Here is a 27,738-nt window from a genome sequence, read left to right on the forward strand (position 1 = left end):
CTATTTACTCTATTCTCTATAACCTCTGAAGGGCCACTAGCTGTTCATGGCCTTTTGTATAGCCAGAATTTGGTGGAAGCAAGGACAGTGCCCCAAGTGGTATTCTCCCCTGGACAGTCAGCAAGGTAAGTGGGATTTATGGGATCCCCAGCCTCCAATTTCACCCATGCTCCTTGTTTGTACTTCCAGACTGTCTGTGACCCCATTTGGGGTTTTCTTCACAAAGATACTTGGAGTGGTTTGCCATTTCCTTGTCCAACACATTTTACAGATAAGAAAACTGAGGCAGACAGGTGAAGTGACTTGCCTAGGGTCACAGCCAGTAGATATCTGAAGTCAATTTTTTTTGTTAATAGTTGCAATCAATTTATTAAAAGAGATGATTGGTTAGGCATCTGCAATGGTTACTTCAACTTCTATGCCTGGTTCAATGCTGAGAGAATGATCTGTTTAACAATTTTAGGACTGTGCAAATCAATAAGGCGTTTATGGATTCTCATCTGGAACCAATCCCAAGTCTTTGAATATTCACTGCAAGCAGTTTTTCTGCTTGTGATCTGAAGTGTCTGGGTGGGCATGCGAACAGGTCCCCTCACTTTCTGGTTCTTTTCTTTGGCTCCTCTGATCAGGTCAGCACACACTTTTGGTGATTGGCCAGTCCGGGCTCCACAAGGGTCGTGCCGGTATCGGCTTCCTGACTGACTTGTTCCGAACAGCCGAACAGCCGGAGGAGAGGCAGAGACTGCCGACTGCAAGGGGTTATAGTAGCGATACCTTCACCAAAGAGCTGAAGTCAAATTTGAACTTAGGAAGATGAGTGTTCCTGATACCAGGCATGTGGCCACCTCAAAATTACATACCTTGGAGATAAGGTGGGATGGATCCTGGGGGTGTCTATCTGTGCCACAACCACATACATTCCTGTCGTCTCTCTTTCTATCTCTATCTCTTGGAACCATATCACAGTCTTATAATGGGGGACTGGCTCTCAGTTCAGGGGAATTGTTTTTGATTTTGTTTCTTCTGTAACTTCTAGGAGAAGACGTGACCTTTCTCTGGGGGACCTGTGTGGCTTTTGTTATTGGACCTCTTCATTTTGGCTAGTCACATGAAACCCAGGATGATGATGATGATGATAATAGCCCAAAGCACGAGAGTTCTGGGCCCACAGCAGCTCATCTTCCTTGTTGGACACTAGGGAAGGAAAAAGGGCCAAGTTGCCCATGCGGGCATTTTTCACATGCATTCCCAGTTCTCCCAGCCTCTTGTAGGCACTCCCAGATTTGCCAGTCCAAAATACTTTTCTTTACCACATGGTTAGGGGAGGAAACAGTTGTGGAATAGCTAGGCATGCTCATAAGGATTGTGTGTGTGTGTGTTTGTGTGTTGTATATATCCTTCCTCTACATATCCACCCTCTGTATACCTCTATATTCTTCCCTGAAACTCCTCACAATCCCCACTTACACTGTCTTCTGTATGGACTGCATTCACTTTAACGTGAATTCCCTTTGCGGGTTTTTGTCCCATTACATTTTCAATAGTTCTCTATCCATATCTATATATCTCATGATTCTTTTTACTTGACTCTGCATCATTTCATACAGTTCTTCCCTTCTTTCTCAAAATGTCCTGTATTTGTGGTTTCATGGCATAATGATACTCAATGATATTCCTATGTTACGGTTTGTTCAACTGTAACAATTGTAACAATAATCAATCTGATGGGCAGTTACTTTGGCACCACAAGAATTGCTGCTTTGATAATTTTGGTGTATCTGGGACCTTACTTTCTGTCTTCAACTTCTAACTTGTATCTAACCCTACTGTCTGAATTGAAGGATATAAATATGTTAATTACCTTTTTAGAATAAATCCATGCTACTTTCTGGAAAGGAAAGCAGTTCTACCTACAATGTATTCCTCCTGTACCTGACTTCCCACAGCGTCTCTATCATTAACTTTCTCCCTTTTTTTATGATCTTGATCGATTTTCTGGGTGTGGGATGAAACCTAAGAGTTGTTGTTTTTTTGGTTTTTGATTTTTGTTTTTTGGAAGGGGAGGGCAGGGCAATTGGGGTTAAACGACTTGCCCAAGGTCACATGGCTAGTAAGTGTTAAGTGTCTAAGTCAGATTTGAATTCAGGTCCTCCTGACTCCAGGGTCAGTCCTCTATTCACTGCACCCCCTAGCTGCCCCCTCAGAGTTGTTTTAATGCACATTTCTCTTATTATTATCAGGATGGAGCATTTTCAATGTGGTTCCTGGTAGTTGGTATTTATTTTGAAAAGTAATAGTCACTGCCCACCTACCTACAGGAGAATGGCCTGTCCATCTACACAAGAAAGACCAAATAGATGAAGAATGTCTATTGCCTATACTCCAACATGCATCTGGAAGAACATGTGATAGAGTCTGTCCAGTAGTGTATGTATCTGGGACAGATGACACACACACAGGCCACAAGTTCAGCTCACATTTGAACAGAAGTAAGAGAATGGGCTGGATTGCTGTGGGGAAATTACAAAGCACTTTAATTGACTGCAAGCTTCCTATAACTGAGAATACATATCAAAGTACAGAAGACAGCCCTTGCCTTCAAGCAGCTTACAGTCTAATAGGGGAAGACAATACATAACAGAGTGCTGAAAAACAGAGGGTGAAGGGTATGTACATTTATATGGATATATACATAAAGGGTATATATATGGAGGGATGGCAATAAGACTGCAGGAAGTAGACTGTCGTGGCGGGAGTGAGAGTGGGAAGCCAGGATTAGAGCCACTGTTGAGGAGAACAGACAGTGATGATAAAGACTGAAACCATGGTAAGGAGATCGCAGGAAGTGAAATGGCAGAAGGCCATTTAAAAAATTGTTTACATTTCAAATGAAGATGTGCTTTTTCTTCTTCCCTCCCCGCTCAAGAGAGCAAGACAAATAAGAGTCCTGTTAAAAATGTGTACACTCGAGCAAAACAGATTTCTGCATTGGTTGTGGCCCCCCTTCTCCAAAATTCTGTCAGTCCTCTGGGTTGCTCCTTGTATTGACTTTCAAAGTTGTCTGTCTTTACTGTAGCATCATCATTGTATAGATTGTTCTCCTGGGTTTGCTCACTTCACTCTGCATCAGTTCATGTAAGTCTTCCTAGGTTTTTCTGAAATGATCCTGCTTGTCATTTCTTATAGCAGAATAGGCAGATGGGAACTCTTTGCTCCAATGGTCCATGAAAGCGGCAGAAGCAGGTGCTGTGGAGTGCTTAGAGTTTGATCAGACATCGAAGAGCCATTGCCAGTTCTCTTGACTTTTGTCTTGTCATTGGCCTCTGATGACTCTGGAAGAGAGAGTGAAGGCAACAACTTTGTGCCACTGCCTCACTTAAATCCCATTGGATCGATTGAAGAATAGGTTAGTCTGTGTTCAGTTACTTCTTGGTATTGTATGCATCGTCTATCTCACTCTTATCCTTTTCTATTTTTAAAAAGCAGCACCAAGCCATTTGAGTTGAGTTCTGGTAATGTTTGAACCTCTTTGCCTCATCATGTTTTCATTATTCCATTTGAAATTCTGGACTTTTTGTTCCTCCAAATACATTTTACTATTCTTTAATCCAATTCTAGGTGGCACAGTGGATAGAGCTCTGGGCTTGGAGTCATGAAGACTTGAGTTCAAATCCAGGCTCAGACACTTACTAGTTGTGTGACTGTGGGCAAGTAACTTAACCCTATTTGTCTCAGTTTCCTCATCTGTAAAAAGTACTGGAGAAGGATATAGCAAAACACTCCAGTACCTTTGCCAAGAAAATCCCAAAAGGGGTCACAAAGAATCGGACGTCACTGAAAAAAATAAGGTCTTGTCCTATTGGATAGGAAAATGAAGGGAGCGGCAGCTAGGTGAAGTTAGAAAAGGCCTCTGTCAGTCTCATTCTCCTTAACTTTAAAATGATGATAATAATAGTATCGTTTAGTCATTTTCAGTTGTGTCCAACTGAAAATAGTGTCCTGGACCAAAAGGGGAGCCTATAATTCTGAGGTCAGCAGTATCTACTGTTGTTTAGACTCAAACCTAGGCCAGGAATTTGCAAAGCCCAGACCATGGTGGGGCAGCAATTGACTTTGCCTTGGATCATATCCCTTGGGGAGCACTGAAAGCTTGCAGATCCCCAGCCTGAGCTGTCCCTGAGATCCTAGAACAACACTCAAAATCCCAAGAAAAAAAGCAGAAGGACCAGGCCAGACCTTCCCTCTGGAAGTATGGCAGAGTCCAACCCTAATATCAAGTCTGATGTTAGGAAGCAGGCTGAAAAATGAGAAAACACAAAAAGAAATCCACCATGATGAGCTGTTATGATGGCAGGGTTGCCCTAGACACAAATGCAGAAGAAGAGAATGACTCCAAAAGATCTACAAGCAAAGGCTGAGAGAAAAACACAGCTCGGGCACAAATTCAACTGGAATTCTTGAAAGAGATGAAACAAAAGTTAAAAAAAAAGTTAAAGTGTTTTTGTAAATGAAATGAAAAAAATTGAGAAAAAAATTGGAAAAGAAATGAGAACTTTGGAAGAAAGAACTGGAAAGGACTTAACAGCTTGGTACAAAAAAGCTAGAACAAAGTCCCTTCTCTCACTTGGGTGCCATCCTGAAAGTGACTTGGGAAGGATCAATTGAAGAGAAGTCCATTCTCAGCTCTGCCCATTGGCTCCAGCCACTGCTCTTACTTGGTCATGGAAAGCAGGTTGGAAGGAAGGCTTGAGGTGATTAAGGAAATTAGTTGCACACTCACCTTGAGCTGTCTGGCAACTCTAGGTGGGCTTCAGGCCAAACATCCTTCCGGTAGGCCAGTGTAAATCCCAGAGGAAGCAGGTTCTGACTCATGTGATTGATTACGGAGTCCCCCATGGTCAGAACCAGACATGGGGCAGTGATGGGGGAATTAAATTTAACCCTTGAAGTAAAGAGCCTCTGCACCCAGATCCTCTGATTCCAGGCCCTTCTTCTTCCCACTGCCCTTGTCAGGCCGCTGTAAACCGTGGCCAAGCAAAACTGGGGAACCACAGAGGTGATCCACAGAGGCAAAGGGATGCCAGAACAAAGAGTGGCCTCCATGTTCCCTCTCTCCCTCCCCCTCCCCAGCCAGATACTCTCTCTAAGAGATCATTTAGGCCAAGGCCTCCCATTTTAGCACAACTGAGGATGCCAAAGAAGACCAGAGAAGAAGAAGGAATTGAGATTGTTGTCAAATGATCTCGCTGACAAGTTCCTGAGGGATTCCCAAGGCCACCCCTTCTTGCTACAGTATACTGGTCCCATCACTTTCTGGAAAACAGAGGGAGAAGAAATGGAAGCCGTGTCAGATTTTGTATTCTTGTCTTCAAAGGTCACTGCAGACGGTAACTGCAGCCATGGAATTAAAAGGCCCTTGCTCCTCGGAAGGAAAGCTCTGGCGAATCTGGACAGCAGACTGAAAGGCAGAGACATCACCTTGCCAACAAAGGTCCGTATGGTCAAAGCTATGGCTTTCCCAGCAGCAATGTAGGTTGTGAGAGCTGGACTCTGAGGAAAGCTGAGCTGCAGCATCGATGCTTTTGAACTGTGGCTCTGGAGAAGACTTTGGAGAGCCCCTTGGACAGCAAGGAGATCGAATCAGTCATTGCTTAAAGAAATCAATTCAGACTATTCACTGGAAGGTCAAATACTGAAGCTGAAGCTTAAATACTTGGCCACGTAATGAGAAGATGGGACTTGTTGGAGATGGCAGGGATGGATAGGGAGTGTCATGGAAGCAATGAGCATGAGCTCAGGTCATGACTTGGGAAGCCAGTAGAGGACAGAAGGGCCTGGAGTGCTGTGGTTCATGGGATCACAAAGTGTTGTATATGACTGACTGAACAACAACATTCTTTGATCCCATTGGCTGCACAAGTATGGTATTTTTGATGGAACAATGGAACCTTTTTACACAGAAATATTTACTTCAAAAGGTATAATCACAAAAATGCAAATTCGTTCACTCAAAATGTAGGAGGCATAAACCTCCTTAGTCTCGAAGATCAAGTTCACACCTTGTCTCAGTTCCTATAAAGCACAGTCCCAGTTCCAAATCCCAAACCCCTCTTGGACTGAAGCCCCAGCCACCCTGGTTTCTCAGTGTCTCATTCTGGGCTGACTGGCTGACCTCCCAGGTTGGGCACCTAAAGCTGAGGACAAGCAACATGAACAGAAGCAAACAATCCCATGCCCATTTCCTTGGGGTCTGGGTTTCTTCTGTCACCAGGTCTACTCTGGACACAATAGCAAGATGAAAAGATGGCAGAAAAGAGAGGGAATTGCTCAGCCTCACCACTTAGAAAGATGCAGGCAGTCAATCAAAGGAGGCTCCTCCCACCCACGTGGTAGGGGATGCATGGCTCCCGATGGTAGACAAGTTGCTGGGTGAGAGGTCTGAGGTTCCAACATGTCTTTTTCTCACGTCCAAGTGGAACAGCCCCTAGTGACCATTTTTCAGCTAGAGAAACAGGGCCTTCTCGTCTCTGGAAGAGAGCTTGGGATGGGGACCTTGATTTATGCATGTCACAACTCAAAGTAAAATCTCCTTCCTCACCATGCCCTGTTGGAAGGTCAATGCCAGAACACAAAGATGGGCAGCATGAGAAGTAGCTATAGAACCCTGTAATTCAAGGCCTAAGGAGGAGGCAGAAACCACTGCCTAGGTCCTCAGGGTGCTGTCTGGCCAGAAAAATAGCATCAGAAGCCAATCTTCTATCAGAGTTGGGCATCCAGACAACAGCCTGAAGGAAAACCTCTCTTGGAAATGTTTTCTGGGATTAGCCACGTAAGTTCATGGGAGCCATTGTATTTGACTATCAAGGTCCTCCTTTGGCATGTAGAAAAGAAAAATAAAGGGAATAAATACAAAGCAAGTCAATACAAGTTTAAGAGGGAGGGCATGAATGAGCAGTTGCTGGGGCAGGTGGCGATGAGGGAGGGCACTCAAGGTATAGGGTACAGCCAGTGCAAAGGCACAGAGGTGGGAGATGGAGTATTGGATGTGAGGAACAGAGAAGGCAAGTTTGGCTGGACTGCAGGGTTCAGGAGGGGTAGTGATGCCCAAGGAAGCGGGAAAGGTAGCCTGGGCTAGGTTCTGAAGGGTCAGTCAACAAGCATTTATTAAGCACTTACTAAAAGAGAGAACCTGGCCCCGCCATCAGAGACTTGGAACTCTTTGGCGTTGTCACTGTTCTCACTTATTCTCTCTCTTTCCACCCTGAGCTGAGAAAGCAAGAAAAACAAAATGTTTACAAACATGCTTTGTCAAGTAAAGCAAATTTTGGTCCAAATTGGTCATGTGAGAGGGGGAGAGGGAAAGGAAGGAGCAGTCATTAAACTCCTACTGTGTGCTAGGCTGGAGAAGGCAATGGCGAACCACTGCAGTGTCTTGGCCAAGAAAATCCCATAGGAGGGCACAAAGAGGCAGACACGACTGAAAACAAGCGAACAACAAAAGGGCCTACTGTGTGCCTGGTACCATGTTAAATGCTTTACAAATATGATATGACAGATCCAAGGGCAGGTAACATCAAGTCGATGCACTAGCTGAGTGGAAGTGGGCACATGAACAACGTGAGGTTTCATGTGTTTTGAAGGAGCCCAGGGAAGCCAACAGTTGAGTTTATAGTCAAACTTAGAGGCTATAGGGAAGCACTAGAGTTCATTGAGGAGGGCAGTAACGTGGTCATATCTGCATTTAAAGAAGACCACTTTTTTCAGCTGACTGGGGAGCAACTTGAGACAGGAAGAGCAATGAGGAAGCTGTTGCAATCATCTAGTGGAGAGGTGAAAAGGGCCTGAACTCAGATGGGAGACAAAGGACAAGATCTGCCAACTGACTGACTTGGGAGGAGGGAGGGAAAATGAGGAGATTTTGAACCGGGACATTGGAAGGATGGGGATGCCTTTGACAGAAATAATGGATGTTGACAAGGGGAATTAAGGTTCGAGGGGGAAAGATTCTAAGTTTAGTTTTGCATATACTGAGTCAGAGACTCTGGAACATAAAATGTGATGTATGCAATAGTCAATTGGTGATGCCTAGGCTGGTTATATAGAACTGGGAGTCATCAGCATGGAACTGATAGTTAAATCATTGGGAGGTGAGAAGAAAAGGCGGCCCAGGACCTTGGGTATAGTCACGGTTAGCAGGATGAAGAGAAAGGTGAACACTGAGCAATGGTCAGATAGGTGGTAGTGAAGAAACTATTTGATAGGGAAAGATTAAAGATGAGAGAGAGAGAGGAGGAAGAGAGGAGAGAGAGAAGGGAAGAGAGAGATTGAGAGACAGGGAGAGAAGAGACAATTGAGACTGAAATCTAGAAGAGACAGGAGGGAATGGGATCAAGAGCCTTGGCAAAGATAAGAGCCCACTCCTGTTCAGAGAATGAGGGAAAGGAGGAGGCAGCGGGAGGTAATATTGAAGTGTTCCGAGATAAAGAGAAAGGGAGAAAAGGAAGCTCCTTTCTAATAGCCTCAGTTTTCCTTAGGCATTTAAATAGTCAAGGTCTCTGGGGCGGCTAGGTGGCGCGGTGGATAGAGCACCAGCCCTGGATTCAGGAGGACCTGAGTTCAAATTTGGCCTTAGACACTTAACACAAAAACTAGCCATGTGACCTTGGGCAAGTCACTTAACCCCAATTGCTCTCCAAAAAGCAATCAATCAATCAATCAATCAATAGTCAAGGTCTCTACCTGAAAGGGGGGAGTGAGTGAGATAGGGAATGAATTAAGGAGGATTGAGAGGGCTGGAATTACTCAGGAATTAATGATGGCCCCAGGCGGGAGCCCAAGACTTTCTCCAGCTTCATTCAGCATCTTATGAGTCAGAAGACCGAAGGCCAGTGGATGGTGGGATTCTTCCAGGATTGAGGTTTTCCTGTTCCTGGAGAAAGCATTTACCATAGTCCAAGGAGGCAAATGACAAAGTAAAGTTGAAATGGTTCATTATGAGGCTGAAACTAGAGAGGAAGGAGAGTGAACGAAGTGAGAATTAGGAGAGTGGGAATAATGGCCTCAGAGAGCATGTTGAGGGATAGAGCGGTGAATAGGGAGAAGAGGGTTGCTAGGGGGTGGCGTGAGCTTGGGAAATGGCGTCATTTCTAACAGTCTCCTTCTAGCGCTTTCCTAGCACTCTCAGGGGCTTTTGTTGGGAAGGGGCAGAGGGACTGGTGAAGCAGGGCTAGAGTTAGGGGGAAGCATCAGTATGCACAGATTGAAGTCTTGTATGAGGACAGGTGTGTTGCAGAGGAGAGGAACGGGGCAGTCTAAGGGCTGAATTCCTGGAGAAGGAAGGAGCTGTGACCTATGGGTGAGTTACAACAATTACTGGGTTTTTTAATGGCTAGAAAATTTTGGGTTTATTTCAAAGGAGAGGTTGCTGAGTGACAGAGGGAGCCTGGAAGGGCAGAGATGGAAAGCAAGGCTTATTCTGACTCCCGACGACCAGAGCATCTTTCATTTCGACTCTGAAAGTACAGAGGATAGTATTGTTCACTGACTCACACTTTGGGACTACGTGAGCTGCAATTATTGGAGTAAGAGTGCCACCTTGTGGCTCTTTTGCTAACTGCTACTGTGCTCTTTTGGACCTCTCACGCCAGAACAACCTACCTGACCAAGTATTTAGTCTCTGCCTGAGGGACTAACCCTAACCCTAACCCTAACCCTCGAGGGCAGCTCATCCCAAGCTGGGACAGCTCTGTGGAAAACTAGTTGATGCCGACCTCCAAAGAGATCAAAGAAAGAGGAAGAGGAGGCACATGTACACAAAGACTTTTGTGGTGCCAAAGAATTGGAAACCAAGGGGCTGCCCCTGAATTGGGGAAGGGTGTATGAATGTGCTGTGCCAGAAAAAATGGCGAAAGGGATAGGTTCCGAGAAACCTCAGGTGTTGCTGACCCCGAGTTCAGCCCTCTTATCCACCTCACCACCTAGCTGTGCAAAGGCGAAACAGACTGAAGTGAGCAGAAATAGGGTCACCATTGATACAACCATAGCAATATTCTGAAGACAAGCAGCCCTGACAGATCACAGGGCTCGGCCAGCTGCATCAGCCAAGCACAGGCAGGGGAAGGACTCAGGGTACAGACTAAGACATGGATTTGGGGCATGGCCCAATTTCATGCAGTCCTTGGCTTCGGATTTACTTTCTTGGAGCCTTTCATTTTCTTTGCAACAATTTGAATACCATTGATTTGCAGCTGAGTTGAAGGAGATGAAGCTCAGTGATTTTTGAGGCTAAATTGTTTGTTGTTTTCCAGAATGGTCGAACTAATGCAGAGTCCTAGGAACAGTGTCTTAGTTTGCCAGCTGTGGTTTTATTCCTGATGAAGAAAAGAGCACAAACCCCAAAGAAATGAAGTCCTGTGTAATAATTTATTTGAACGCTTAATTGTCTGCTACGTGCAAGGTACTGTGCTGGGAATAGGAAGAATCGAAGAGTTCGCTCCCTAATTTCAAGGTGCTTACAATCTACTAGGAGGCTACAAGAGGTGAGCAAGGCAGTCCAATACATGATAGAGAAGGGAAGTAAAAAGGGGAAACCCAGAGTGAATGAGGAAAGGATGGAGGATGGAGAGACTCTGGGGCAGAGGAAGCTACCAAGCCTCATGAGCCCTGAAGACTGAGATGAGGAAGGAACATGCACCAAGCATGACCATTGCCAATCGATATACAAATTCAACTGGGCCTTAACTGCAGCAAGGCAATCCTTTTATTCCTCCCTAATTACTTGCCTCTCTCACTCCTCACAAAAGTGATTCCAAACATCTTCTCTCCTAAAGCCCTCCATGCCTCCTTCTCACAGATCTTGTCAGGTCTTCCTGAGTTTGAATCTGACCTCAGATGCTTCCTAGTTGCGTGACCCTGGACAAGTCACTTTATTTTGTTTGCCTTAGTTTCCTCATCTGTAAAATGAGCTGGAGAAGGACTTGGCAAAGCCCTCCAGTATCTTTTCCAAGAAAACCCCAAATGGGGCCACAGAGACAAAAATGACTGGTGATAGACCTTTTTTCTTTTAAAAAAAATTATTATTATTATTTGCTTTTTGGTGGGGGGAGGGCAGGGCAATTGGGGTTACATGACTTGCCCAAGGTCACATGGCTAGTAAGTGTTAAGTGTCTGAGGCCAGATTTGAACTTAGGTTCTCCTGACTCTAGGGCTGGGCATCTGCTCACTGCACCACCCAGCCGCCCAGAGACCTTTTTTTAATACTGCGGAGAAAGTGCCTTGTGTTTGTTCCCTAAGGATTGGCGACCTATTGCTTGGATCTCAGTTGATTTTTCTTGCCCCCGTCCCCCCTCCCCCACTGCCATCCCTCCCCCCTTGCCCCCACTCACAAATCAGTTCCTGCCTCTAAACCCTAAAGACCAAAAAAGGGCATTTTCCTTGCCGTCCCCTTGATCCATCCCCTTGGCCCACCACTTCTGGGGAGTTTCTGACACCCCCCCCCCCCCCCCCCCCGTTCCTCCCCCCTGGTCATCGTAACTGTTTGGTAGTTGGTTTTCTGAGGATGTCAAATGCCTTCCTCTCACTGTCCCTTCTCTTTCCACGGCTCTACCCCTGGACAGTGCAATAAGCGTCATGCCAGACTGGGGACCAGAACTGAATGCGGGGCAGGCTGAAGGCCATGTAGGACAGTGAACTTCATCCCCAATGGGCTCTGCTCCTTATCATCATATGTGCAACCGGGGACCCCTAGTGATCAAAGCACGCACCACATGTCCTTGAGGTTTCATTGATGAATTGAAAAGGTGACCTGCCCTTCTTTGATCTTCTTGTGAAGAGTCCATTTCTATTAGTTGAATCTCTGTATGAAATAGCTGTACTCAGGGTAATACACCATTTCTTCCATGCACATGTCATTTTTCACTTGGAATAACTTATTTGAACAAGTCTCATTGCAGGGACTTTCATTTCAGGAAATGGTGTTTTCTCGTCACAATTGTCCTTCATGGGACTTGAGCACCTAAGCTTTCACCACCACTTTTTCTGACCAAAACCAGGAGTTCATACACACAAAAACACACCCGTAAAGTCTCTTCTTCCATCTTGGAACTGGGCAGGAAAAAAAGGCCTTTCAAAGGTCCAGGTCCAAGGACTGCTACCCAATGTAGCCAAGTACAGAGATGTCACTGGCTGATTGGGGAGAAATTCTTTGGTCAGGGCAGTGCAGGTAACAAAGACAAAATGCCTTCAGATCTAGGTGGGACCCTAGGCTGCTGCACGATTGAGGCAGAGAACTGGGCAAGGGAGCAGGAGCTATTAAGAAAGCTAGAAAATTGGCCTTGGTTGTTGGTACTCTGTCTAATGACCAATGAGTGGACCTAGCACACAGATACACAAGGAATGCTATTTCACTACAAAAGAAAAGCAGGATCTAAAAGCCTTTGCAGCTTAACAGAAGGGTGATTTTTGTAGAAGGCAGGAGTTAGCAGGTTCTAATCAACTAACCAAGCAGTACGTGCCTGTGTGCCAGGCATGTTGCCAGACACTGGAGAGACAAAGGCAAAAATGAAGCAGCATCTACCTCCCAGGAGCGGATCTCTCTGGGTGTGTCCAAAATAGCTTCCAAGTTGTTTGGTGGTGATGGGCCAAGGAAGGCCTCAGGTTGGGGCTGGCGCCTGAGCTGAGGGTCTAAGAGGCAGAGGGGAGAAGGAAGAGCATTCCAGCAGAGAGGGCAGCCAATGCGAAGACCCAGGAACACGGAGGACATGGCATTTTGGATGTGAAGAAGAAGAAGGCCCCTTTGGTTGAAATGAAGCATGCATGAAGGGAAGACATGTGTATTTTGTCTGGAAAGACAGGGCTGGAGCAAGATTGGGAAGGGTTTAGAAGCCAACCAGAGGAATCCTGGGAGCCAGAGGGAGCTGCTGGAGTGTATTTAGTAGGGGAGTGACAGGGTCATTTCTGGGTTTTGGTGCCTGCAGTGGGGAGAGCCCTCTCTAGGCTTGATCTCAGCAACCTCAGTTCCCATGGATGCCTTTGTCATCTGCTTGGAGATGGCTCCCAGATCTCTATGTCCAGCCCCAGTATCTCCACTGAGTTCCTGTCCCACATTTATTGTTTTGTTTGACTTTGAATTTCAAACCACATGGGGTGGAGGCATGCCAGCCCTCAGCGCTCAGATGAGGTACCACCACTCACCCATAGGAGGAATGGCTTGAGCCGTCCCTCTTTTAGTTCTGATATGAGCCAGAACTGAAGTTGCAGATCTCAGAGGAGGGGGGCTGGCCTTTCTGCACTTCCAGGGCCAGGCTCTTTTAGGACAGAGGCAATCACGCACAGTCTGCACTTACTGATTCTGCTTCTGAGTCGCCAATGCCTAGAGACGACTTGGATGATGGTGTTTCAGATGATTTTGGACAGGCTTATGCATTTTGTGGAACTTCCACTTTACCCTGGTGTCTGGGGGTCCAATGGCTTCAAAGCCATGTGCAATTCAGGGCTTTGCCTGAAGCCCCACAAGAGCTGTGTGGAGCTGAGACACTCCTACATTAGCTGAGATCACTATTCTCTGGGGCCTCCAGGGCCAGAGGATGGGAAGAGGAAGGCCCAAACCCAAAGAAGCCAGCTCCTAAGAGACATGTGCCCAACCTTGCTGCTTTGTAACAGATTCGTGCCTTGATTATGTCTATGGGGGTGGCTTTTATATCAGTTCTTTTCCTGCCTCTTCCCCTCATGCCTCAGAGCTGTCCTTGTGACAAAGAAAGCCAACAAAACTCAAACATCTGTAGCGCTCCCAGCCCCTACTCCAATGGGTAGGGTAGGTCACCAAAGGGCAACTAACTACTTTTCCCAGGATTCTAGAGGGCATGAGGGTTTCCTACATGGGACTCACCACTCTGGTGGGACTCGGTTCATGACCAGTCCCTGATCATGCATTTGGCATGGCCACCCCTGCACCTTTGCTTATTCCAGGTTCTCCCTGCCCACTTGGCCAAGTTCTACCCATACATTCAGGCTTCCCCTGCAGGCCCTCCTCTCTTTCCTGCCCATTCCATCCACTGCTCTGGAATCATAATGTCTCCCTCCTAGAATTGTAAAAGAGGGACTGGCAGGAGGAGAAGGAGGAGGAGGAGGAGGAGACGATGAAGGCTGGAAAGAAGTGTTTGGGAAGGGTTTCTCTATTTCTGAGTTGATGTCTGGGAGGGAGGAAGCTGAGAAGCCTGTAAACAGGGAAGGCTTGGATGGCATTTTTCAGTCCCTTTTCTTTCTCCCCCGGCACCATGGACTAGAGCTAGAACATCCTTGGATAGAATATGAGAGAGGGACGGTAGCTATGGCAACAAGTGCTCGGGCTCCCCGCTCCAGTATCTATGGTGCTGGGGGATGGGGGTGGGGATGGAGGATCAAGATTAGCCCTGGATGCTGCAGTAGAAACATAGGCAACTGGGGAGGTGGGGGAAGAGCATTCGGCTCCTCCTCTCTCTTCCTTTTTCCCGGTGGCTGCCTTGTGATAGAAAATGGCAGAACTGGCAAACCCTAACAGCTCGAAACCAAGTGAAAGTTAGCGAAGTTCTCCGGAGTGAAGCTTTTGGCAATTTAGGAAGTAGAAGGCCAGGGGCCAATCTAACAGCTCGCGCCTTCTGACCCACTGACTGTGGATTAAACCTGCTAGAAAAGAAGCAGCTTGGAGAGCAGAGTGTCGGAGGGTTGGGGGGCTTCCCATGGATCCCTAGAGTTCATTGGCCTTGCAATGGTGCAGATCGAACAGTCTCACTGGGTTGGTTAGGGAGGGACAGAGCTACTGCCTCGTAACTCTCCCCTCACAGCCAAAGCCTGGGGATGGAAGAAGCTAGAAAAACAGGAAGGGCAACCAGAGAGACTTGGGTGGGGGGTCAAGGTTTTCCTCCCCTCTGCTGCTGGCCCTTGGAGGAGGGGTGGGGTTTCTGCCCTTCATCCCCCTCCTTCCTCCCCTTTCCCTGTGCTGCTGCCAACGCCAGGAGGAAGGCTCCATCAGTGAACCCTGAATGGCATGGGCTGGGGTGGGTCGCTGGCTCTGTGGCAGGTAGTGGGTGAGGGCCGGGGGTGGGGGAGTAGGGCAGTGGAGGGTGGTTTTCCTCTTTCTCCCTTCCTCCTTCCTTCCCCTAGCTAATAGTAAGGCTTAAAGAGTGAGGCAGGGACAGAAGGTCCAACATGGGGGTAGCAGAGCTCGGAGGTGTTCCTGCCCTTCTCTCTCTACTGACGGCCCAGAGAGAGGAATCTACCTGGGCAGCTTAGGAACGACTAAGGAGCCTCTCTCCTCCCTTCCCTTTCTCAAGCCAAAGAACGTGCTAGAAAAGGAGGAAGGGCGGGGAGAGAAGCTGAGGGGACTTTTCGTAGGAGGGGTGCGCTTCCTTCTCATTGGACTTCCCATGGCGCAGAAGGAGGAGTCTGATTGGGCAGGCTATTGGGGATGCCTCCCCCCACTCCTCCTCCCCTCCCTCTTGTGAACCAATGCCCCCAGCGTGGACCGCGCTAGAAAAGGGGGAAGGGTGGGGAGAGAAGGAGGATCAGGGAGGGGGGACAAGGTTTTCTAACCTCCCTTTTCCCTTCCCCCTTCCCCCCCCCTCCTGCCCTCTTTACCTTCTGCTACTGGTGGCGATCAGGAGGGAGGGAGGGAGGGAGGGGAGGCTTTGCTCCCCTCCCCCCTCCCTGGGCTGCTGCAGGCTCCGAAGGAAGAGTGCTTAATGCATTAGCCTAAGACTCCTCCTCTTTCTCTGCAGGTGGTGTGGCAGCAGGGAGGAGTCTGGGAAGCTCAGTGGCAGTTTCTCTGCCTGTGCATTGGGCTCGGAGTCAGCCTGAGCTTAAATCAGACCCTTGGTTGTTGTGTGGTTCAGGGCGAGTCTCTGAGCCTCTGTTTCCTGATCTGTACTGAAGTGCCCACGAGAAATTATATACCAAAGCCCCCTCCCAGTTGCAACCTGCTAGAAGGGGACCCCTACCAGGGTCCCTGGAAACCACCTAATAGGCCATAATAGTGAGGGAACGTTTCACCTGTGTTGCTAGAAAAATGTCCCAGATTCAGGTCTGTTTATGTTTGTATCCAGGGCTTTGCTAGGTAATCAAGGCTTCACTAGAAACAGCATTAACAGCATTACACCCCCGTTGGAACCACATTTTGTTGATTAGCAACACCTAACTCTATATAAGTGTATCTTATAAAAGACTCAGGGCTGTCTTCCCTACTGGGGAGGCAGTTACCAGATGGTTAATAAACACTCCTATCAAATTATAATTGGCTTTGCTGTCCTGTTTCTCGGATGTCCACTACAGTACAATAAGAGCACCTTCCTCCCAGGAGTGTGGAGAGGCTCCAATGGGAAGGGTTCTCACCATGCGCTACATAGCTAGCCTTCCTGACGCCCCCATCGCCCATTAACTAAGGGTATGCCCTGCTAGACTGGGGCAGGGAGTAAAGGTGGGGACCAGTCCTGTCGAGGCTTGACCTTGAGGCATTTCCTGCCCTTCCCATCCTGCCCTGCATCTGATGCCACTGTGTGGCACAGAGCTTTTTTTAGGGTACATAGTAGGACAGGGCTTCTCCAGTCACCCAAACCTTCGTTCTGAGGGACTTGGTCGCGGCCATTGAACAATGGGCAGGCTAAACCAGGTCACTTCTCGAGCTTCCTGAGTCCATCGTGGTAGAGATGGCAAAGCAGAGGCCAAAGCAGGCTTGGCCAGAGGGGCAGTAAAGTCCATCGCTAGTCCTAGTGACACTGGGGAGGGAGGAGTCAGCAGGCTGCAGACTGGTGATGGGCTTTCTCTCTTTCTCCTCTCCTTCCCTCCTGCCTTGGTTCTCACAGACTAGGGCTCCCATCTTTCAGCCTAGGATGGAGAGACGTGGGCGGGAGCCGTGGCCGCCAGGGTTCTCTTTCTCCCTTTTCCTCTGGCTGGAAGGCTGGGGGTGCACCATGTGAGGGGGGAAGACGGGGAGGGCCCTTTGTCAGCAGCCCTAATCCCCCTTCTCCCTCCCCTTCCCCTGTGCTGCCACTGGGCAGTGAGGAGGAGGAGGCAGCGGCGGTGGCGGCAGCAGCTCACCTACCACCATAAACGTGTGCCTTCCCTATTCCTGAAAGTCTGCTCCTTGAGGACAGGGTTTTTGTGGCTTCTACTCAGGCCTCAGCACTGTGCCTGGCAGAGGCAAAGGGCTTAGGAAATGCTTGTCAGTTGATTGAATTTGACCCGTGGCATTCCAGCTCAGTTGGCTTCCTCCGACCCCCGAACGCTCCTGCCACCTTTGGGATGCTGGGAATGTTTCACAACCGGCTTTGAAGTGACATGTGCTCCCCCACTTCCTCAGGTCTAGCTATCAACAAAGCCACCCCTTCAGGGATTTTGCCCATTTCCTCGAGGGGAAAGGCTTCCAGAGTGTCAGATTTACCCGCGGCTTGCTCACCCTGCCTTTGTGACTTCGCCCTAACTGGATGATTCTCATGCCACATTCCTTCTAAGTGACACCTAGGATCGGGATGGGGGTGGGGTGGGGCTGGTCAGAGGGAGAGTTGGAACTCTCCCACAGGAGCCACAACCAGAACACCTACTGGGCAAATGTGGAAGACAGGGAAAGGGCCCTCTGAGACACAGAATATTCGTCTCCACTCTTATGGTAACAAAAGAGTGGAGACAGGACTGCATGCCCATTACCTGGGGAGCAGCCGAAGAAACTTCATGTAAGGGCATCTCATTTCCCAGGAAGAAGTACTGCTGCTGCAGAATTCGGAGAAGCTCAGGAAGGCTTAGATGAAGGGATGTCCCTCCAACAGAAACACTGCTGGAGAGGCCATGGTAAGGTAAAGGAATGCAGACACTACACTTCCAAGGGACCATCAAGCCTCAGCTGTAACCTGCTTTCCAACAACTCAGCCTGGAAGGGAAGACAGACTCCCCTCCTCCTGCCAGCCAGGAATGTCCAAGGGAGAGGCTGGCCCTCCAGGCTTTTCACTCAAAAGCTACTGTGCCACCACAGAGTGGCAGAAATGGTGCTTGTATATAGAGTCTCAGGTTTGGGATCTGCAAGACTCGGATTCCCACCCCTTCCCCCACTCTTATAAGCCCTGTGACCTTGGGTAAGTCTCTGCACCTCCTGTGCCCACGGTTCATGCTTCTGAGGATACAGATTTCCCCAAATCTGGAAATTGAGGATGGTAGACCCGATGGCCTCCAAGGTCGCTTCTGGCCCTCAGGCTGGGCTCTTACATGGCAGGAATGCAGAGGGAGGGTTTTGAGGCTCCTGAAGAAGGCAGGGGGCACTGGCTCCCCAGGCAGGCCTGACTGCCCCTGAGAGGATCAGAGACCTTTGGCCTGCCAGCTCTGGCTGGCAATTCATTCTGCCCACCTACCACATGGCTTGCTCTGCCCGTGGCCAGGCCTCGACGTGTGCCTGTCATCATGTCTGTCCGCATGTCCAGTCCTCTGTCTGGGCTCAGGTTTGCATCCGGGCTCATATGTATGCCCTGGCTCATCGCCCAGCCTTTGGGCTGGGCCTTTGCCCTTGGCCTGTCAATGCCCTTGCCAGTGCTCTGGAGGGACAGTCAGGAGTGCAGGAGGCAGTATGCTTCTCCTCCCCCACCAGCCTGCAGTCTGGGGTTCCATTTCTGGTGCTCTGCTGCCATCTAGTGGCTGCAAACACAGTCTGAAGCTCCTCATGGTAGATGGTGCTATCCCTTTACCTCTCTAGAGCTCAAGGACTCTTGACCACTGTGGAAGAAGACAATGCGCGGACTGAGACCCTTGTTTCCCTGGTCAGGAGCCAGCCTGGAAGAAAACCATGAACTGTCAGTTCCGAGGTGGTCCCCCTTTGTGGTTCCACACCAAGCAGGGGGTGTGCGAGCTCCTTGTGGGGTGGGGATGCTTGTGGGGGAGCTCTTCTGGGCTCCTTTGGGAAATGTCCTTTGTACCCATGTCAAGCACCGCAACTGGACTGTAGGCATCAGCTAAGTCTTGGGAGATTCGATTCTCCATTAGTTGTTGGACACTCGGTGTGGAAGGGCAGTAGACTACTGTTGTTATCAAGTCAATAACAGCCTCAATTCCCTATGTCTTGGAGGACTCCCCAGCCACCTTGACTTGGACATGAGCTTTCACAAAGGCATCTCAATCTTGTAATGTCCAAAACACAGCTCATTATCTCTCCTGTGTCTCTGAGCTTTCTCACCCAAATCCCATCCTTCCTCCAAACTTGCCTGTTTCCATTAAGGGTTTCACCAGCCTTCCAACTCTTCAGGTTCAAAAGCTCTGAGTCACACACTATATTTGACCCTCCCTGCTCCCCAGTAATCTCATGATAGCCAAATCTTGTTAATTGTTCCTCTGTATTTGGGCAGAGCCAAGATGGCAGAGTAAAAGCAGGGACTTGCTTGAGCTCTCCCTAAAACCCCTCCAAATACCTGTACAAAATGACTCTAAACAAAGTCTAGACCTACAGAACCCACAAATTGACAGAGTCAAACAAATCTCCAAGACAGGACAGCCTAGAAGGTCTACAGGAAGGGTCTATTGCCCCACGCTGGGACCATAATGCAGTCCGGGGTGGGTCTTCCTGGCATAGACAGGCTGGAGCAGGTCTCAGGGGACTGAATCACTGGCAGCTTTGATGGTTTCTAGACTTTTCAGCCCAGAAATGCCAAAGGCAGCATAGAAGATCAGTGGGAAACCTCTGTTGGACCTGGGTGAGAGAGGAGCACAGTGGGACCCAGCATTGGTGGTGGCAGCAGCAGTAGCAACAACAGCAAAGGCTGCTTTCAGAGCTCCAGGCACATAGACTGTGTGGGGATAGGGTGGCTTATCAGAGATGGATTGCAGGGCTCTTTTTACTGGTGCTGAGGCAGGATTCTCTTGCTTTGCCTGTGCTTCAATCTGGGTTGCAGTCATGGGCAACGGTCTTGGGGTGAGGAGGAACACTGGCATGGCAGAGCTTGTGGCACCAGTGGAGAGGGAATCATCCTCACAGTTCCAAGGCAGAAAAGAGTGCTTGTGGTCACTCACAGACCAGAGCCTAGACCAGGAAAGGAGTAAACACTTCTTTGATCATACCACCTTGAAAGAACTCAAAATTTACAGATCTCTAGAAGTATCTCTAAAAACAGCTGCACAAAACTCTGGAAGCAGAGTCCTACCCTAACAAACAGTTAGAAAGTCAAGTATTTGTCTGAGAAAATGAACAAACAGCCTAAAAAACACTCTTATACTATAGAATCTTAATTTGGTGACAAAGAAGATCAAAACATACAACCAGAAGAACACAACAAAGTCAAAGCTCTTGCATCAAAAGCCTCCAAGAAAAATATGAATTGGTCTCAGGCCATGGAAGAGCTCAAAAAGGATTTTGAAAATCATTTAAGAGAAGTAGAGGAAAAATTGGGAAGGGGGGGCTGAGCCAAGATGGTGGAGTAGAAAGCAGGAAATTCCGTGAGCTCCCCCCCACAACCACCTCCAAAACCTGTAAAATATGACTCTAAACAAATTTTAGACATATAGAACCCACAAAGTGACGGAGAGAAACAAATTTCCCACTGAAGGCAGCCTGGCAGGCCCAGGAAGGGTCTATCTCAGTGCTCTGTGAGCTGAGCACAGCCCCATGGAGCCACATGCTTCTGTCCCCAGGGCTGCCCCAACCAGTGGCGACCTGAGTAGATTTCAGGAGAGTGAACCACCAGCAGCTGTGGTGGTTTCCAGACTTCTCAATTCATAAAAACCAAAGAGAAAGTAAAAGGTCAGTGGAGAACTCTGTTGGAACTGGGGGAGACAGAAGAGCACGGTCCGGCCCCTGCACCCAGGGCAAGAGGTGGCAGAGGCACAGTGGCTTCCTCCAGAGCTCCTAGCCTGCAGATTGTAGGGGGACCAAGTGACCATTCAGAGGGCAATTGCTATTGCTTTATCTTGCTTGGATCTGGGTTGCTGTCTTGGGTGGTGGTCCTGGGGTGAGAAATGCCAGTGTGCCAGTGTGGTGTCTGTAGAGAGGGTGCCCTCCTCAGACCTCTGACAACATTTTGGAAAACCCCAGCTATTTGGGACAAAGCTCTCTCCATTCTGGAAGCATAGTTCTATTATGGCAAAGAGCTAAAAAATCTAGTAATTGGTTGGCAAGATGAGCAAGCAGAAGAAGAGAAATCAGACCATAGAATCCTTTTTTTGGGGACAAAAAGGATCAAAGCATGGAGTCAAAGGAATCAAAGAGGAAGACTATGAAGTCAGAACTCCTGAATCAAAAGCTTCCAAGAAAAATAGGAGCTGATTACAGGCCATGGAGAAGCTCAAGAAGGATTTTCAAAATCAAGTAAGAGAAGTGGAGGAAACATTGGGGAGGAAAATGAGAATGATGCAAGAAAATCATGAAAAGCAGGGCAACAGCCTGCTAAAGGAGACCCAAAAAAATTCTGAAGAAAATAACACCTTAAAAAGTAGACTAACTCAAATGTCAAAAGGGGCTCAAAAAGGCAACGAGAAGAAGAATGCCTTAAAAAACCAAATTTGCCAGATGGAAAAGGAATTTAACTCCCTAAAGAAAATAATTCCTTCAAAATTAGATTGGAGCAAGTGGAAGCTAATGACTTTATGAGAAATCAAGATACTACAAAACAGATCCAAACAAATGAAAAAATAGAAGGCTACAAGAAATATCTCATTGGAAAACCACTGACCTGGAAAATAGATCCAGGAGAAATCTTTTAAAAAGTATTGGACTACCTGAAAGCCATGATCAAAAAAGAGCCTAGAAATCATCCTTCAAGAAATTATCAAGGAAAACTGCCCTGATATTCTAGAACCAGAGGGCAAAATAGAAATTGAAAGAGTTCACCAATCACTTCTTGAAAAAGATTCCCAAAAGAAAACTCCTAGGAATATCGTAGCCAAATTCCAGAGTTCCCAGGTCAGGGAGAAAATATTACAATCAGCCAGGAAGAAACAATTTGAGTACTGTGGAAACATAATCAGGATAACACAAGTTCTAGCAGCTTCTACCTTAAGGGATTGAAGGGCTTGGAATATGATATTCCAGAGGTCAAAGGAGCTTGGATTAAAACCAAGAATCACTTACCCAGCAAAACTGAGTATAATGCTTCAGGGTGTAATGTAATACCAAGCAAAGGCAACTTCCCAGGTTCAAAATACCAGCATAGGTGCTCTCTATTTTATTCAGTAACAAACCCAGAACAGAGAAGATCAAAACATGACATCATTCAAAATACAGTATTTACTAAGTATGATTAAATAATCTCCAAGTACTACCCCATCCCAGGACCTTCCAATCATTCAATCAATTACAAAGTCTCTGTTCTAAATACTTCTCCACCCCTAGGCTATACCTTAATTAAGTCCACCACAAAGCCCCTCTTCTCAAATGGAGATTAGTTTCCAAACATAAGTAAAATACATTCATTTGCTCAACCATAGAACACAAAAAGGTCAAAAGTTCCCCACCCCTGGATCACAATTGAATCTACCCCAGAGTTACATCAAGTTTAAACACAGCACTTAATACCCAAATGGAGGTCTTTTCTTCATCTTGACACGAGGCAAGTTCTCAGCAATCTTAGTTCCTGGGGAGACAAGGCTTAGCCAGGCCATAAGATACATTGCCAGTCCCTTCATGAATTTATCCTCTGTCTGTAGAACAGTCCTAGAACCCCTGAACACATTAGCAAAGCCCTCTCCCAGGATTTCTGTAAACATACAACAAGAAAATCCTTCTTCAGGGCTTCTGAACCAACAGAAAGGCTCCCAGACCCCTGCAACAACAGCACTGTCCTTCACCAGTGGACAGTATTCATTCTGTCTGCCGGACAGTCTCCAGACCCCTGCAACAACAGTACTGTCCCTCACCAGTGGACAGTATTCACTCTCAGTACTGTCCCTCACCAGTGGACAGTATTCACTCTCTGTCTGCAGGACAGTCTCAGGCCTTCTTAACCAAATGCCAGGTTCCAGGACTTCTTCAACAGGACAGTCTTTCACCAGTGGACAAATCTGGCAAAATAACATCAAAACAGACAGACAAAGTACCAGCAAAACAGCCATGTCTCCTCAGTCCTTGGCAGCTCAGGGGGCAGGTCTCAAAAGTCCAGGGCAATTCAAAGTGGCCACTAGCAATTCTCTTAGTCTCTCTCCACGAGGTGCTGCTTCCAAAAAAGAACTTCCGCCTCTCTCTTGTCTCTCCAAATCTACATCACCAGCTCCTCCCACTTCAGGACTTTCTTTTCACATCAACAAGCCCATCCCACAGGTGGGATTAACAAACTCTGGGTTTTAATACAATCAATTTGAAAACCAAGCCAATACAGGGGAATCTTTAATTGCCATTACTATCACACAGGGGAAAATATGGTTATTCATTTTCATCAAGCATTCTTGATGAAAAAACCAGAGCTGAACAGGAAATTTGACTTTCAAATCCAAGAAGCAAGAGAAGCATGAGAAGGTAAACAGGAAAAAGAAATCATAAGGAACTTATTAAAGTTGAACTATTTACATTCCTATATGGAAAAAAGATAATTGTAATTCATGAGACTTTTCTCAATATGAGGATAATTGAAGGGAATATATGTATATATATGTATACATACATTTATATGTTTATATAGTAGGGTGTATGTGTGTATAAATACACATGTGAGTGTGTGCATACATGTGTACATGTATACATAGACGGAGGGCACAGGATTAGATGAATAGAAAGGGATGATATCTAAAAAATAAAATTAAGAGGTGAGAGAGGAATATAATGAGAAAAGGAGATAGAGGTAGAATAGGATAAATTATCTCATATAAAAGAGGCAAGAGAAAACTGTTACAATGGAGGGGAAGAGGAGGAAGGCAAAAGGGAATTGGTCAACCTTACTCTCACTGAATTTGGCTTAAGGAGGGAATAACATACACACTCAGTTGGGTATTTTACCCTATAGGAAAGTAGGGGGGAAGGGGATAAGAGTGGGGATGTGTATCAGCAATGCCATATTCACAATGCCTATGGAGATTACAAATATGCTGATATAATTATCCATCACAAAATACATCATGCTTGCCAGATGGGGGAATAAGCTGGAAAATTTATTAAGATACCAAAAGACTGAGTCCCAAAACCAGAAAGTGAAAGCCATCAGAGTAGTTATGACATTGGCACAGGTAGATAAAGTAGAAAGCACCCACATTTTCAAGCCTTTAAAACAGAACAGGCTACCTCAGGCAAAGGTCCTCCTCTCCCCACTCACAGCAACCACCCAGCATCCGGGAAGCACGCTCCCAGCAGCTCTGGCCCCTGGCAGTCCTCAGCAGGAGTCCTTAGCAGAAATTCTGGCTAACTCAAAAAGGGCTTCGCGCTGCTGCTGCCTCTGCTGCTGCTGCCGCCGTCGCCGCCACCGCCAGCCACCGCAGGAACTCCAGCTCCCCCCCTCCCCCGCTTCCTCTTGCTCCTCCCCTTCCTGCTACGTCAGCAAGTCCAATGGGGCATGGAAGATCTTTAAATCCCATAACCCTTACATTCGGCCCCAAGATCTTTCATGTCCCTTACTTTGCAAAAATACAGTAGGAATAACTGGTGTCAACAAAATTTCACAACAATATAACAAGAATAGCACACAATAAACACAGAAAACCATATTTTAGGGTGGGGCTTGAGCACAAGCTCCCCATCATTCCCCCTACCCCGAACAAATGGGGCCCCAAAATCTTGTGGTAAGGGGTGAAGTCTATGGCTACTTGCTGCTGAAATCGGATGTAGAGCTGTCCCTGTCCTAAGGGGTCCCATTTGAGAGGTCAGTTCTTAATATGCTTGATGCCAGGTCCAAGGGTGACACATCACAGTTGCAGATAGGGGGTGACATCCAGCTTAAGCTATCAGGTATCTACAGATGGAGGGTACCAAGCCTGTGGAAACAAATCTAACAAACAAGGTGAACAAACAAAAAAATCAAGAAGGAGAAAAGAGACAATAACCAGACTATTGTAGCCTCACTCATGGTAGAATAAATGACTTAAGGGTACAATTTTGTAATCATCTTCTCCAGAATAAACAATAGTTACAGTGTTATCCCTCCCATATGCCATAATCTCTGCAGCCTTTGGAACATCATCTGGCTTCCGTTTTACCCATACTTTAACTCCTGATTTTATTCTATCAGTAGAACCAAATCCTTCAGTTTCTGTGACAGTTATTTTGGAAGGAGGGTCAGTTTTTACAAGTGGCATTGTTTTACAAGGAACGATAATCACTTGAACTATCCTATCATTCTTGTGAATTTGTATGGGCCCTTCACCTAAATTCTGGAATGTTACAACAATTTCTCCTTGATAATTAGAATCTATTACTCCAGCCAATACATGTATTCCTTGAGCTGCTAATCCTGATTTGGGTAAAATCTGTCCAAAGTGATTTTTAGGGATTCTTATGCATATCCCAGTGGAGATTTTTCTTATTTCTTTTCTGTCCAACCAAAAGTCCTCTAAACAATGTAAATCATACCCCACCGAACCAGGTGGTCCTGGGTACAGTGCTGGGGTGCTGGGACATCTGGCCTCAAGGTCCAATACTCAATATTTGGGATCTTGTGTGTTTGTTGTTTTCTAATTTGCAGATTGGGGGTCATCATTCTGGCTAGAGGTGTACTTCCTCCCAATGGTCTATTATTCAAATTACGCAAAGCCATGAACAAATTATCCTTCCAATGTTGATATGAATTATTGGAACTTAACTTCCTCAACTGTTCTTTCAGTAATCCATTCATTCTTTCAATTAACCCAGATGCTTCTGGATAATATGGAATATGATATATCCATTCTATATTGTTTAGTATACAATACTTCTTCATTTCATTGCCTTTGAAATGTGACCCATTGTCACTTTGAATCTGCATTGGGGTTCCATAATATAGACTTATGAGATCTAGAGTTTTACAAGTGTTTTTCTGGGTTGCATTCTTATAAGGACAAGCTACTAGTACACCTGAATAGGTATCAACACAAGTACATATAAATCTGCATCCTTTATCCAGTGGTAGTGGACCAATATAATCTATTTGCCAGATTTGGGCTGGGACTTTTCCTCTTGCTATCTCTCCAGTTACTACCCGAGGAACAGTTCGCTTCTTTTCCAATTGACATATATGACATTCTTCTGCTATCTGTTTTAACAGTGAATGAGAGATACTAATACCTCAATCTTGTGCCCACTGGTGTGTGGCCTGGACCCCCAAATGGCCTGCTGTTTGGTGGACCCATTTTGCTAATATCGGGTCAGCAGTTGTTGTCAAAGTAGGGACAATATGTTCAGTAGCAATCTTTGCCAGTCGATCAGCATGAGCATTGTACTCACGTTCTGGTGTGGTGGGGGCCACGTGAACATCTACATGAAAAACTGACAAGTCAGTGACCAAAGACATGTTCCAGATATCTTCCCATAATTCTTTGCCCCAGACTTGTTTACCATGAATTTCCCAATTTTCATTTTCCCACATGGGCATCCATGTAGCTAACCCATTAGCTACCGCCCATGAATCAGTGAATATATGACACTGTCCTCCTTGTTCTATTTTGATGGCTTGATATACTGCCATAAATTCAGCATATTGGCTACTTGCACCTATCCCAGTACTTTCCAAAGTCCTTCTAGTACATGGGTTATAGGCCACTGCTTTCCAATGTCTTTTTTGGCCCAAATATTTTGCTGTCCCATCAGTAAACCATGCATGTCTCTTTTGTTCCTCAGTTAATACATCATATCCCTCATTCCATTTTACAGTGGACTTTACCAACTGTTGCTTTGGCTCAGGGGGTGTGTTATTCCTCTCAATTTCTATGTTTGCTACAGATTCATGTAGAGCAGAGACTCTGCTTTTGCCTGTTTTCGCTCTATTTTGAATATACCACTTCCATTTGATTATACTAGCCTCTTGGGCATGTCCAATTCTGTGAGAAGCTGGGGTACTCATTACCCAGGTCATAATTGGGATTCCAGGTCTTAATATCACTTCATGGCCCACAGTCAGTTGTTCAGTCTCCACCAAAGCCCAATATGCAGCTAACAACTGCTTTTCAAAAGGTGTATACTGGACTCCAGATGAAGGGAGTTTCCTACACCAAAATCCCAAAGGTACATTTCGGCTTTGTTGTTTTTGCCATAAGCTCCAGTTTGCATAATCATCTTGTACAGTCACTTGCAATTCCACTGGACCATTTTGCATGGGCCACAAATCTAGGGCCAATTGTATGGCAGCCTTGGCTTCTTCAAAAGCTTTACTCTGCTCAAGTCCCCAATCGAATTCATATTTCTTCCGTGTGACTCTATATAAAGGTTTTAAAATCTGTCCCAAATGTGGAATGTGGTGCCTCCAGTATCCAAACAATCCTATGAACTTTTGGGCCTCCTTCTTATTGGTAGGGGTAGGAAAATCCTGAATCTTTTGTCGGGCTTGAGGAAGAATCTCCCTTAGCCCCTTGTTCCATTGTATACCCAAAAATTTCACATTTTGAGCTGGTCCTTGAACCTTTGCAGGGTTAATTTCCCACGCTTTACTTTTCATATGCTCAATTAGAAGGGTCAAACTCCTTTCCACTACTTTCGCATCTTTTCCCTGTATCATGATATCATCAATGTAGTGGGTAAGCTGTACACCAGGTAGCTTTAATTCATCCAACTGTTCAGCCACAATCCTGTGACAAATAGTGGGGCTATGTATGTACCCTTGTGGCAAGCGGGTGAAAGTATATTGTCTACCC

At 46.6% G+C, this 27,738-nt stretch overlaps 1 long non-coding RNA gene across 1 annotated transcript; it reads right to left on the reverse strand.

Moving 5' to 3' along the window:
- Positions 1 to 2,507: 2,507 nt before the first annotated feature.
- On the reverse strand, positions 2,508 to 15,733 carry LOC138177194 (uncharacterized). The gene is made up of 2 exons (XR_011172457.1): positions 15,613 to 15,733; positions 2,508 to 3,332 (listed from the first exon to the last, which is right to left on the reverse strand). It is a non-coding gene; the product is annotated as an uncharacterized lncRNA (long non-coding RNA).
- Between the last annotated feature and the right edge of the window lie 12,005 nt (positions 15,734 to 27,738).

This window comes from Petaurus breviceps, unplaced genomic scaffold, assembly GCF_028583685.1.
Source record: "Petaurus breviceps papuanus isolate PSGF00001 unplaced genomic scaffold, PetGlider_PUasm1.0 90333, whole genome shotgun sequence".
NCBI classification, from domain to species: domain Eukaryota; kingdom Metazoa; phylum Chordata; class Mammalia; order Diprotodontia; family Petauridae; genus Petaurus; species Petaurus breviceps.